This window comes from Suncus etruscus, chromosome 6, assembly GCF_024139225.1.
Source record: "Suncus etruscus isolate mSunEtr1 chromosome 6, mSunEtr1.pri.cur, whole genome shotgun sequence".
Lineage (NCBI taxonomy): Eukaryota > Metazoa > Chordata > Mammalia > Eulipotyphla > Soricidae > Suncus > Suncus etruscus.
In genome coordinates, this window is record NC_064853.1 from 99,878,397 (window position 1) to 99,891,310 (window position 12,914).

Below are 12,914 nucleotides of genomic sequence, written 5' to 3' on the forward strand. Positions count from 1 at the left end.
CGGAAATGGAAACACCCTGCTCATGGCTTGGCAGGATTAACATCATTAAAATGGCAATACTCCCCAAAGCAGAATACAGGTTTAATGTGATCCCCTTAAAAATACCCATGACATTCTTCAAAGAAGTGGATCAAACACTTATGACGTTCATCTGGAACAATAAACATCCTTGAATAGCTAAAGCACTCTTAGGGAAAGGAAAATGGGAGGCATTACTTTCCCCAACTTTAAACTGTACTACAAAGCAATAGTTATTAAAACAGCATGGTATTGGAATAAAGACAGACCCTCAGATCAGTGGAATAGGCTTGAGTTCTCAGAGAACATTCCCCAGGCATACAATTACCTAATTTTTGACAAAGGAGCAAGAAATCCTAAGTGGAGCAGGGAAAATCTCTTCAACAAGTGGGGCTGGCAGAACTGGTTAGCCACTTGCAAAAAAGCAAACATAGACCCCCAGTTAACATCATGTACGAAGGTAAAATCCAAATGGATTAAAGACCTTTATATCAGACCAGATACCATAAGGTATATAGAACAACACGTCGGTAAAACACTCCATGACATTGAGACTAAAGGTATCTTCAAGGAGGAAACTGCACTTTCCAAACAAGTGGAAGCAGAGATTAACAGATGGGAATACATTAAACTGAGAAGCTTCTGCACCTCAAAAGAAATAGTGCCCAGGATACAAGAGTCACCCACTGAGTGGGAGAAACTATTCACCCAACATCCTTCAGATAAGGGGCTAATATCCAAAATATACAGGGCACTGACAGAACTTTACAAAAAAAAATCTAATCCCATCAAAAAATGGGGAGAAAAATGAAGACACTTTGATAAAAAAGAAATACAAATGGCCAAAAGACACATAAAAAATGCTCCTCGTCACTAATTATCAGAGAGATACAAATCAAAAGAATGATGAGATACCACCTCACACCACAGAGATTGGCACACATCACAAAGAATGAGAACAATCAGTGCTGGTGGGGATGTGGAGAGAAAGGAACTCTTATCCACTGCTGGTGGGAATGCCATCTAATACAGCCTCTATGGAAAGCGATATGGAGGTTCCTTCAAAATCTGGAAATTGAGCTCCCATTCAACCCAGCTATTCCACTCCTAGGGATATACCCTAGGAACACAAGAATACAATACAAAAACCCCTTCCTTACACCTATATTTATTGCAGCACTATTCACAATAGCCAGGCTCTGGAAACAACCAAGATGCCCTTCAACAGACGAATGGCTAAAGAAAAGGTGGTACATATACACAATGGAATATTATGCAGCCGTCAGGAGAGATGAAGTCATGAAATTTTCCTATATATGGATGTACATGGAATCTAGCATGCTGAGTGAAATAAGTCAGAAGGAGAGAGAGAGAGATGCAGAATAGTCTCACTCATCTATGGGTTTTAAGAAAAATAAAAGTCATTTTTGTAACAATCCTCAGAGACAATGAGAGGAGGGCTGGAACACCAGCTCACTCCATGAAGCTCACCACAAAGAGTGGTGAGCACAGTTATAGAAATAACTACACTGAGAACTACCATAATCAAGTGAATGAATGAGGGAACTGGAAAGCCTGTCTGGAGTATAGGTGGGGGTGGGGTGGGATGGAGGGAGATTTGGGACATTGGTGGTGGGAATGTTGCACTGGTGAAGAGGGTGTTCTTTATATGACTGAAACATTATCACAATCATTTATGTAATCAAGATATTCAAATAAAGAGAAAAAAATGACCAGACTGGAACACCAAACAGAATAGATACCCAACCTATAACAAACTGTAAGGTGGAGACCAGTTACACTAGGATTCTGGGGGTTAAAGAAGGGATATGTGGGAGACAAGCTGGGAACAGGAGTGGAGGGAGGACAACATTGGTGTTGGGAAAGCACTTCATTAATTGTCACTATGTACTGTAAATAATTCTGTGTAATGAACTTCAGTCACAATAAAAAATAAATAAATAAAAAGAAAAAGAAAAAGAAAATGGAAACACATACCCTGCTCATGGATTGGCATGATTAACATCATTAAAATGGCAATACTCCAAAGCATTATACAGATTTAATGTGATCCCCTTAAAAATACCCATGACATTCTTCAAAGAAGTGGATCAAACACTTATGAAGTTCATCTGGAACAATAAACACCCTCGTATAGCTAAAGCACTCCTAGGGAAAAGGAAAATGGGAGGCATTGCTCTCCTCAACTTTAAACTGTACTACAAAGCAATAGTTATCAAAACAGCATGGTATTGGAATAAAGACAGACCCTCAGATCAGTGGAATAGGCTTGAGTTCTCAGATTGTCCCCCAGATATACAGTTACCTAATTTTTGACAAAGGAACAAGAAATCCTAAGTGGAGCAGGGAAAACCTCTTCAACAAGTGGTGCTGGCAGAACTGGTTAGCCACTTGCAAAAAAGCGAACATAGATCCTCAGTTAACATCATGTACAAAGGTAAAATCCAAATGGATTAAAGACCTTGATATCAGACCTGATACCATAAGGTATATAGAACAACACGTCGGTAAAACATTCCATGACATTGAGACTAAAGGCATCTTCAAGGAGGAACCTGCACTTTCCAAACAAGTGGGAGCAGAGATCAACAGATGGGAATACATTAAACTGAGAAGCTTCTGCACCTCAAAAGAAATAGTGCCCAGGATACAATAGTTACCCACCGAGTTGGAGAAAGTATTCACCCAACACCCATCAGATAGGGGCTAATGTCCAAAATATACAGGGTACTGACAGAACTTACAAGAAAAAAAAACATCTAATCCCATCAAAAATTGGGGATAAGAAATGAGCAGATGCTTTGATAAAAAAGAAATACAAATGGTCAAAATGCACATGAAAATTCCTCCTCATCACTAATCATCAAGGGGATGCAAATCAAAACAATGATTAGATACCACCTCACACCACAGAGATTGGCACACATCACAAAGAATGAGAACAATCAGTGCTGGTGGGGATGTGGAGAGAAAGGAACTCTTATCCACTGATCGTGGGAATACCGTCTAGTCCAACCTCTATGGAAAGCGATATGGAGATTCCTCCAAAATCTGGAAATTGAGCTCCCATTCAACTCAGCTATTCCACTCCTAGGGCTATACCCTAAGAACACAAGAATACAATACAAAAACCCCTTCCTCACACCTATATTTATTGCAGCACTATTCACAATAGCCAGGCTCTGGAAACAACCAAGATGCCCTTCAACAGACGAATGGCTAAATAAACTATGGTACATATACACAATGAAATATTATGCAGTCATCAGGAGAGATGAAGTCATGAAATTTTCCTATACATGTAAGTTCATAGAATCTATCATGCTGAGTGAAATAAGTCAGAGGGAGAGAGAGAGAAACGCAGAGTAGTCTCATTCATCTATGGGTTTTAAAAAAAATAAAAGTCATCTTTGCAGCAATCCTCAGAGATAATGAGAGGAGGGCTGGAACTTCCAGCTCACTTCATGAAGATTAGTGAGTGCATTTATAGAAATAACTGCACAGAGATCTACCATAATCATGTAAATGAATGAGGGAACTGGAAAGCCTGTCTAAAGTACAGGTGGGAGTGTGGTGGGATGGAGGGAGATTTTGGACATTGGTGTTGGGAATGTTGCACTGTTGTAGGGGGTGTTCTTTACATGACTAAAACCTAATCACAATTATATATGTAATCAAGATGATTAAATAAAGAAAAAAGTTTAAAAAAGAAATCTTCAATAAACTAATGAAACAACGTAAGAATTATTTGGGTCCCAGAGGCACAAGAAGAAAATCCCCAAGAAGAACAAATAGTACGAACATCTTTGCACAGAAGTTCCAGAGCTAAATACTGCATGCAGTTAAATTCTGCATGCCCAAAAAAATGTCAGCTATAAGAGACCCAAAGAAAAGCATCCCAAGACACATCCTAGTCACAATGATGAATGCAACAGATAGGGATAGAATATTGAAAGCAGCAAGGACAAAAAGAGAAATTACATTCAAAGGAGCATGCTTAAGATTTACAGCAGACCTTTCACAAGAAACCCTTATAGCCAGAAGGCAGTGGTGGGATATAGTGACAAAACTCAACACAGAATAGGACTAAACTCCAACAGAATGGGAGAAACTATTCACCTAATACCCATCAGATAAAAGGCTAATATCGAATATATACAAGGTACTGACAGAACTTACCAAGACAAAAAAACATGTAAACCCATCTAAAAATGGGGAGAAGAATTTCTCAAAAAAGAAATACAAATGGTCATAAGGCACATGAAAAAAAAAATGCTCCACATCACTAATCATCAGGTAGATGCAAATCAAAACAACAATAAGTTATCTCACACCACAGAGACTGGCACACATAACAAAGAACAAGAACAATAAGTGTTGGTGAGGATTTGGTGAGAAAAAAACTCTCATTCACTGCTGATGAGAATACCATCTCATACAGCCTTTATGACACTGTGAATATTCCTCAAAAGACTGGAAATTGAGCTCCCATATGATCCAGCTATGCCACTCCTATGGATCTACCTTAGGAACACAAAAATGCAATACAAAAATGCTTTCCTCACACCTATTTTCACTACAGTGCTCCTTACAATAGTCAGAATCTGGAAACAACCCTGATTCCCTTCAACAGATCAATGGCTAAAGAAACTGTGGTATGCAGCCATCAGGAGAGATGAAGTCATGAAAATATTCTATACATGAATATACATGGAATCTATTATGTTGAGTAAAGTAAGTCAAAGGGAGAGACAGTATAGTTTCACTCATCTATGGGTTTTAAGAGAAACAAAACACGTTATTGCAATAATGCTCAGAGACAACAGAGATGAAGGCTGAAAGAATTGGCTCTCGATGTGAATCTCACCACATAGAGTGGTGAGTTTAGTTAGAGAGATGACTACACTGCCATTACAATGTTAATGAGTGAGAAAATAGAATGTCTGTCATGAATACAGGCAGGGGGTGAGAAAGGAGGGAGATGGGGGAATTGGTGGTGGGAAGGTTGCCCTGGTGAAGGAGGGTGTTATTTTAATGACTGAAACCCAACTACAATCGTGTGTGTAATCATGGTGCTTCAATAAAGAAAAAAATGTTCAAATCTTTCCAAGCTCTCATTAGTCATAAAAATCAAAAGGGAACTCTCCCAAACAGCTTTTATGAAGCCAACATTACCTTGATACCAAAACCAGACAGAGATGCTGCCAAAAAAGAAAATTACAGACCAATATCCCTGATGAATGCTGATGCAAAGATCTTCAACAAAATCCTGGCAAATAGGATCCAATGCATCATCAAGAAGATCATACACTACGACCAAGTAGGCTTCATCCCAGGAATGCAAGGTGGTTTAACATCCGTAAATCTATTAACATCATACACAACATCAACAACAAGAAAAATAAAAATCACATGATCATATCAATAGATGCAGAGCAAGCATTTGATAAGGTCCAACACCCATTCTTGATCAAAACTCTCAGCAAGATGGGAATGGAAGGAACTTTTCTCAATCTAGTTGAAGCCATCTACCACAAGCCAATGGCAAATATTATCCTCAATGGAGAAAAACTAAAAGCCTTTCCTCTAAATTCGGGTACAAGACAAGGCTGTCCTCTCTCACCACTCCTCTTCAATATAGTACTGGAAGTTCTTGCTATAGCGATCAGGCAAGAAAAAGATATCAAGGGAATTCAGATAGGAAAGGAAGAAGTCAAACTCTCATTGTTTGCAGATGATATGATACTCTACTTAGAAAACCCTAAAGACTCTACCAAAAAGCTTCTAGAAATAATAGATTCATATAGCAAGGTGGCAGGCTACAAAATCAACCTACAGAAATCAATGGCCTTTTTATACACCAATAATAATAAGGAGGAGATGGAAGTCAGGAAAGCAATCCCATTCACAATAGTGCCACACAAACTCAAATATCTTGGAGTCAACTTGACCAAAGACGTGAAGGACCTATACAAAGAAAACTATAAAGCCCTGCTCCAAGAAATAAGAGAGGACACACGGAAATGGAAACACTTACCCTGCTCATGGCTTGGCAGGATTAACATCATTAAAATGGCAATACTCCCCAAAGCATTATACAGATTTAATGCGATCCCCTTAAAAATACCCATGACATTCTTCAAAGAAGTGGATCAAACACTTATGAAGTTCATCTGGAACAATAAACATCCTCGAATAGCTAAAGCACTCCTAGGGAAAAGGAAAATGGGAGGCATTACTTTCCCCAACTTTAAACTGTACTACAAAGCAATAGTTATTAAAACAGCATGGTATTGGAATAAAGACAGACCCTCAGATCAGTGGAATAGGCTTGAGTTCTCAGAGAACATTCCCCAGGCATACAATTACCTAATTTTTGACAAAGGAGCAAGAAATCCTAAGTGGAGCAGAGAAAATCTCTTCAACAAGTGGTGCTGGCAGAACTGGTTAGCCACTTGCAAAAAAGCGAACATAGACCCCCAGTTAACATCATGCACGAAGGTAAAATTTAAATGGATTAAAGACCTTGATATCAGACCAGATACCATAAGGTATATAGAACAACATGTCGGTAAAACACTCCATGACATTGAGACTAAAGGTATCTTCAAGGAGGAAACTGCACTTTCCAAACAAGTGGAAGCAGAGATTAACAGATGGGAATACATTAAACTGAAAAGCTTCTGCACCTCAAAAGAAATAGTGCCCAGGATACAAGAGTCACCCACTGAGTGGGAGAAACTATTCACCCAACATCCTTCAGATAAGGGGCTAATATCCAAAATATACAGGGCACTGACAGAACTTTACAAAAAAAAAAACATCTAATCCCATCAAAAAATGGGGAGAAGAAATGAACAGACACTTTGATAAAAAAGAAATACAAATGGCCAAAAGACACATGAAAAAATGCTCCTCGTCACTAATCATCAGAGAGATGCAAATCAAAACAACGATGAGATACCACCTCACACCACAGAGATTGGCGCACATCACAAAGAATGAGAACAATCAGTGCTGGCGGGGATGTGGAGAGAAAGGAACTCTTATCCACTGCTGGTGGGAATGCCGTCTAGTACAGCCTCTATGGAAAGCGATATGGAGGTTTCTTCAAAAACTGGAAATTGAGCTCCCATTCGACCCAGCTATTCCACTCCTAGGGATATACCCTAGGAGCACAAGAATACAATACAAAAACCCCTTCCTCACACCTATATTTATTGCAGCACTATTCACAATAGCCAGGTTCTGGAAACAACCAAGATGCCCTTCAACAGACGAATGGCTAAAGAAATTGTGGTACATATACACAATGGAATATTATGCAGCCGTCAGGAGAGATGAAGTCATGAAATTTTCCTATACATGGATGTACATGGAATCTATCATGCTCAGTGAAATAAGTCAGAGGGAGAGAGAGAGACGCAGAATAGTCTCACTCATCTATGGGTCTTAAGAAAAATAAAAGTCATTTTTGTAACAATCCTCAGAGACAATTAGAGGAGAGCTGGAACACCAGCTCACTCCATGAAGCTCACCACAAGAGTGGTGAGCACAGTTATAGAAATAACTACACTGAGAACTACCATAATCAAGTGAATGAATGAGGGAACTGGAAAGCCTGTCTGGAGTACAGGTGGGGGTGGGGTGGGATGGAGGGAGATTTGGGACTTTGGTGGCGGGAATGTTGCACTGGTGAAGAGGGGTGATCTTTATAGGACTGAACCCTTATCACAATCATTTATGTAATCAAGATATCCAAATAAAGAGAAAAAAAAAGATAAAAAAAAAAAAAGAAATTGAACCTAGGTCTGAGACATACAAGGCAAATGTCTTACCCATTGTACTGTTGGTCTGGCCCCTGCATTGCCATCATTTTTCCTCAAAAACTTTTTTTTCCCTCAAAATTTCTTTTCCTCAAAAACTTTTATTGAACTGGCAGTATTCTTTATCATTCATGATATCCTAAAATTAAAGAGACCTGATTAAAGTATATGTAAGTACAATAGTTCAAAACTATTATCAGTGTCAGAAACGTTTCATTGATGCTCCACCTTTAAATTCTAGCTCTGAAGACAATCTAAATATAAAAAAAAAAAAATAAGTCAGTTTTTATCATACTGCTATGGCAAAATCTACTATATTTTCTCCCAATTTTTTTTTATATTTCAAATTTTTCCAATCCCTGAGCTTCCTCTGTACTTCTCCTTCAAACATCATCTTTTTTTCTTTGCTTGCCTTTCTATCACCCTGGGTCATCTGTGCACGTGGCTGACGCAGGACAGACGAGGTTCGATCCCCCAGTGTCCTATATGGTCCCCTAAACCAGGAGCGATTTGTGAGCACATAGCTAGGAGCAACCCCTGAGCATCACAACAACAACAACAACAAAAATCTCAAAATCTTTTAAATATTCTTCTACCTCCAATGCACTATTTGGGGTGGGGACACCTATCAGTGCTAAGGCCATGTAGTGCCAGGGATCAAAGCTGGGCCTCATGGATGCAAAGCATTCACCCAGGCCCTTGAATTATCTCTCCAGGCCTTTTTTTTTTAAATGGCATTTGGGCCAGAGCAATAGCACAGCAGGTAGGGTGTTTGTCTCGCATGCTGCCAATCAGGGTCCAATCCCCACCATCCCATATGGTTCCCTGGATCTGCCAGGAATGAATTCTGAGTGCAGAGCCACGAGTAACCCCTGGGTGTAGCTGCCGGGTGTGGTCCAAAGACAAAGAAAACAAACAAACAAAAAAGCCCTAGATTTTCACACTACATAGAATTCTTCTAGCACCTATAATTAATATCAATTTCACATTCTTTACCCTGGAGTCATATAATTTCACAGAAAATTCTTTCGTACTTCAACATTCCGTTTTATTTTCTATTTTCTAAACCTATGTTCTGAGGGACAACTTGACCAAAATTTATCACACTTCAAAACAAGAGAAAATGAAATTAATCATATTTTGTGAGAACTGTTTATCAAAACTGTTTTCAAAGCACAGTGGACAACGTTCATCCTAGAAAGTCCTAGAAGATCCAGTTTCCTTAACCCTCAAAGATTGAAAGTAATTGCTTGCCAATCAGAAAATCATGCCTTGGTGATGGCTTAGGAATTTGAAAGTAAGTTCTGCTTATAAAGAAGTATAGAACAATAAAAAAAAAATCAAAGTCAAAATCTGTTGATAATCTCAAGCACACAGATTCTCCTTCCCAAGCCTACATATATATAATTTATATAAATATATAATTTATATACAAATATATATAATTTATATACTAATATAATTTATATACTAAGATTCAACTCATTACTAGTACCAAAGCAATATTGCTAGTAATGAGTTGAATCTTAGTATATAAATTATTTCACTTGGGCGAATCATATCAGCCTTCTAAACTTCCCAAGTTGCTTGAAAATATCGTTGAACTTTACAAATAATCTAAAAACCTCTCTCTAGTCTTTGTTTGGTTTTTTGGACCACACTAAGTAATATTCAGGAATTACTCCTGACTCTATTCATAAATCACTCCCGGAAGGCTCAGAGGAGCATATGAGATACTGGAGATCAAAATTGGATCAGCTGTGTGCACGACAAATTGCCACTGTGCTATTGCCAAAAACCATATTGTCTTCAGACTAGATATCAAAATACTATGGTTTCCAAAACTTCTTTATAAACTTGGTTTTGATTTAGCTTACTCTGCAATTTTAAAGTAGATTTTGAGAATGACATTAATGCTATAAAAATTTAAGTTATCAATGTGACTAAGGCTTAGCATTTATTTCTTTAATAACATAAATTGTACTATTTGTAACTACTCAGTGAAAATACTATAAAGGTGCTCCTTTCTTGCAGAGAAGAGATGACAGGTTTAGATGGTAAATGTTTATCAACTTTCTGATTCCTTTGTGAGAAGAAAGGGAAAGAAAAAAAGAAAGAAGAGAAAGAAAGAAAGAAAGAAAGAAAGAAAGAAGAAAGAAAGAAAGAAAGAAAGAAAGAAAGAAAGAAAGAAAGAAAGAAAGAAAGAAAAGAAAGAAAGAAAGAAAGAAAGAAAGAAAGAAAGAAAGAAAGAAAGAAAGAAAGAAAGAAAGAAAGAAAGAAAGAAAGAAAGAAAGAAAGAAAGAAGAAAGAAAGAAAGAAAGAAAGAAAGAAAGAAAGAAAGAAGAAAGAAAGAAAGAAAGAAAAGAAAGAAAGAAAGTAAGAAAGAAAGAAAGAAAGAAAGAAAGAAAGAAGAAAGAAAGAAAGAAAGAAGAAGAAAGAAAGAAAGAAAGAAAGAAAGAAAGAAAGAAAGAAAGAAAGAAAGAAAGAAAGAAAGAAAGAAAGACAGAAAGAAAGAAAGAAAGAAAGAAAGAAAGAAAGAAAGAAAGAAAGAAAGAAAGAAGGAAAGAAAGAAAGAAAGAAAGAAAGAAAGAAAGAAAGAAAGAAAGAAAGAAAGAAAGAAAGAAAGAGAGAGAGAGAAAGAAAGAGAGAGAGAGAAAGAGAGAAAGAGAGAAAGAAAGAAAGAAAGAAAAAGAGAGAGAAAGAGAAAGAAAAAGAGAAAGAAAGAGAGAGAAAGAGAGAAAGAAAGAAAAAGAGAGAAAGAAAGAAAGAAAGAAAGAAAGAAAGAAAGAAAGAAAAAGAGAGAGAAAGAGAAAGAAAAAGAGAAAGAAAGAAAGAAAGAAAGAAAGAAAGAAAGAAAGAAAGAAAGAAAGAAAGAAAGAAAGAAAGAAAGAAAGAAAGAAAGAGAGAAAGAAAGAGAGAGAGAAAGAAAGAGAGAAAGAGAGAAAAAGAAAGAAAGAAAAAGAAAGAGAGAAAGAGAAAGAAAAAGAGAAAGAAAGAGAGAGAAAGAGAGAAAGAAAGAAAAAGAGAGAAAGAAAGAAAGAAAGAAAGAAAGAAAGAAAGAAAGAAAGAAAGAAAGAAAGAAAGAAAGAAAGAAAGAAAGAAAGAAAGAAAGAAAGAAAGAAAGAAAGAAAGAAAGAAAGAAGAAAGAAAGAAAGAAAGAAAGAGAGAGAAAGAAAGAAAGAAAGAAAGAAAGAAAGAAAGAAAGAAAGAAAGAAAGAAAGAAAGAAAGAAAGAAAGAAAGAAAGAAAGAAAGAAAGAAAGAAAGAAAGAAAGAAAGAAAGAAAGAAAGAAAGAAAGAAAGAAAGAAAGAAAGAAAGAAAGAAAGAAAGAAAGAAAGAAAGAAAGAAAGAAAGAAAGAAAGAAAGAAAGAAAGAAAGAAGAAAGAAAGAAAGAAAGAAAGAAAGAAAGAAAGAAAGAAATAAAGAAAGAAAGAAAGAAGAAAGAAAGAAAGAAAGGAAGGAAAGAAAGAAAGAAAGAAGAAAGAAAGAAAGAAAGAAAGAAAGAAAGAAAGAAAGAAAGAAAGAAAGAAAGAAAGAAAGAAAGAAAGAAAGAAAGAAAGAAAGAAAGAAGAAAGAAAGAAAGAAAGAAAGAAGAAAGAAAGAAAGAAAGAAAGAAAGAAAGAAAGAAAGAAAGAAAGAAAGAAAGAAAGAAAGAAAGAAAGAAAGAAAGAAAGAGAGAAAGAAAGAAAGAGAGAAAGAAAGAAAGAAAGAAAGAAAGAAAGAAAGAAAGAAAGAAAGAAAGAAAGAAAGAAAGAAAGAAAGAAAGAAAGAAAGAAAGAAAGAAAGAAAGAAAGAAGAAAGAAAGAAGAAAGAGAGAAAGAGAGAAAAGAAAGAAAGAAAAAGAAAAAAGAAAAGAAAGAAAAAGAAAAAGAAAGAGAGAGAAAGAGAGAAAGAAAGAAAAGAAGAGAGAAAGAAAGAAAGAAAAGAAAGAAAGAAAGAAAGAAAGAAAGAAAGAAAGAAAGAAGAAAGAAAGAAAGAAGAAAGAAAGAAAGAAAGAAAGAAAGAAAGAAAGAAAGAAAGAAAGAAAGAAAGAAAGAAAGAAAGAGAAAAAAAGAAAGAAAGAAAGAAAGAAAGAAAGAAAGAAAGAAAGAAAGAAAGAAAGAAAGAAAGAAAGAAAGAAAGAAAGAAGAAAGAAAGAAAGAAAGAAGAAAGAAAGAAAGAAAAGAAGAAAGAAAGAAAGAAAGAAAGAAAGAAAGAAAGAAAGAAAGAAAGAAAGAAAGAAAGAAAGAAAGAAAGAAAGAAAGAAAGAAAGAAAGAAAGAAAGAAAGAAAGAAAGAAAGAAAGAAAGAAAGAAAGAAAGAAAGAAAGAAAGAAAGAAAGAAAGAAAGAAAGAAAGAAAGAAAGAAAGAAGAAAGAAAGAAAGAAAGAAAGAAAGAAGAAGAAAGAAAGAAAGAAAGAAAGAAAGAAAGAAAGAAAAGAAAGAAAGAAAGAAAGAAAGAAAGAAAGAAAGAAAGAAAGAAAGAAAGAAAGAAAGAAAGAAAGAAAGAAAGAAAGAAAGAAAGAAAGAAAGAAAGAAAGAAAGAAAGAAAGAAAGAAAGAAAGAAAGAAAGAAAGAAAGAAAGAAAAAGAAAGAAAGAAAGGAAAAAAGGAAAGAAAGGAAAGAAAGAAAGAAAGAAAGAAAGAAAGAAAGAAAGAAAGAAAGAAAGAAAGAAAGAAAGAAAGAAAGAAAGAAAGAAAGAAAGAAAGAAAGAAAGAAAGAAAGAAAGAAAGAAAGAAAGAAAGAAAGAAAGAAAGAAAGAAAGAAAAAGAGAAAATAATTTAAAGCTATGTAAAGCTAGTGTGGCACCCTCTCCGCACATCTTCCTGACAGCTTTAATCATGTCCACAAATGTAGTCACCATGTTTACACCACACCAGCTCCATAGAGTCATTCTGGAAAACATAAAGGTGATGTAATCCAAGCTGTGAAAAATCTGGGGTACACCAGCCAAGGCCCTGCCCTGCTGAAGCCACACCTGCTGCATCCATCACCCAGAATCTCCATTTTGGCATGGTCCTGCCTCAACACCCCTCTATGATTCTCTTTCTGGACACCAATCTGACTAAACTT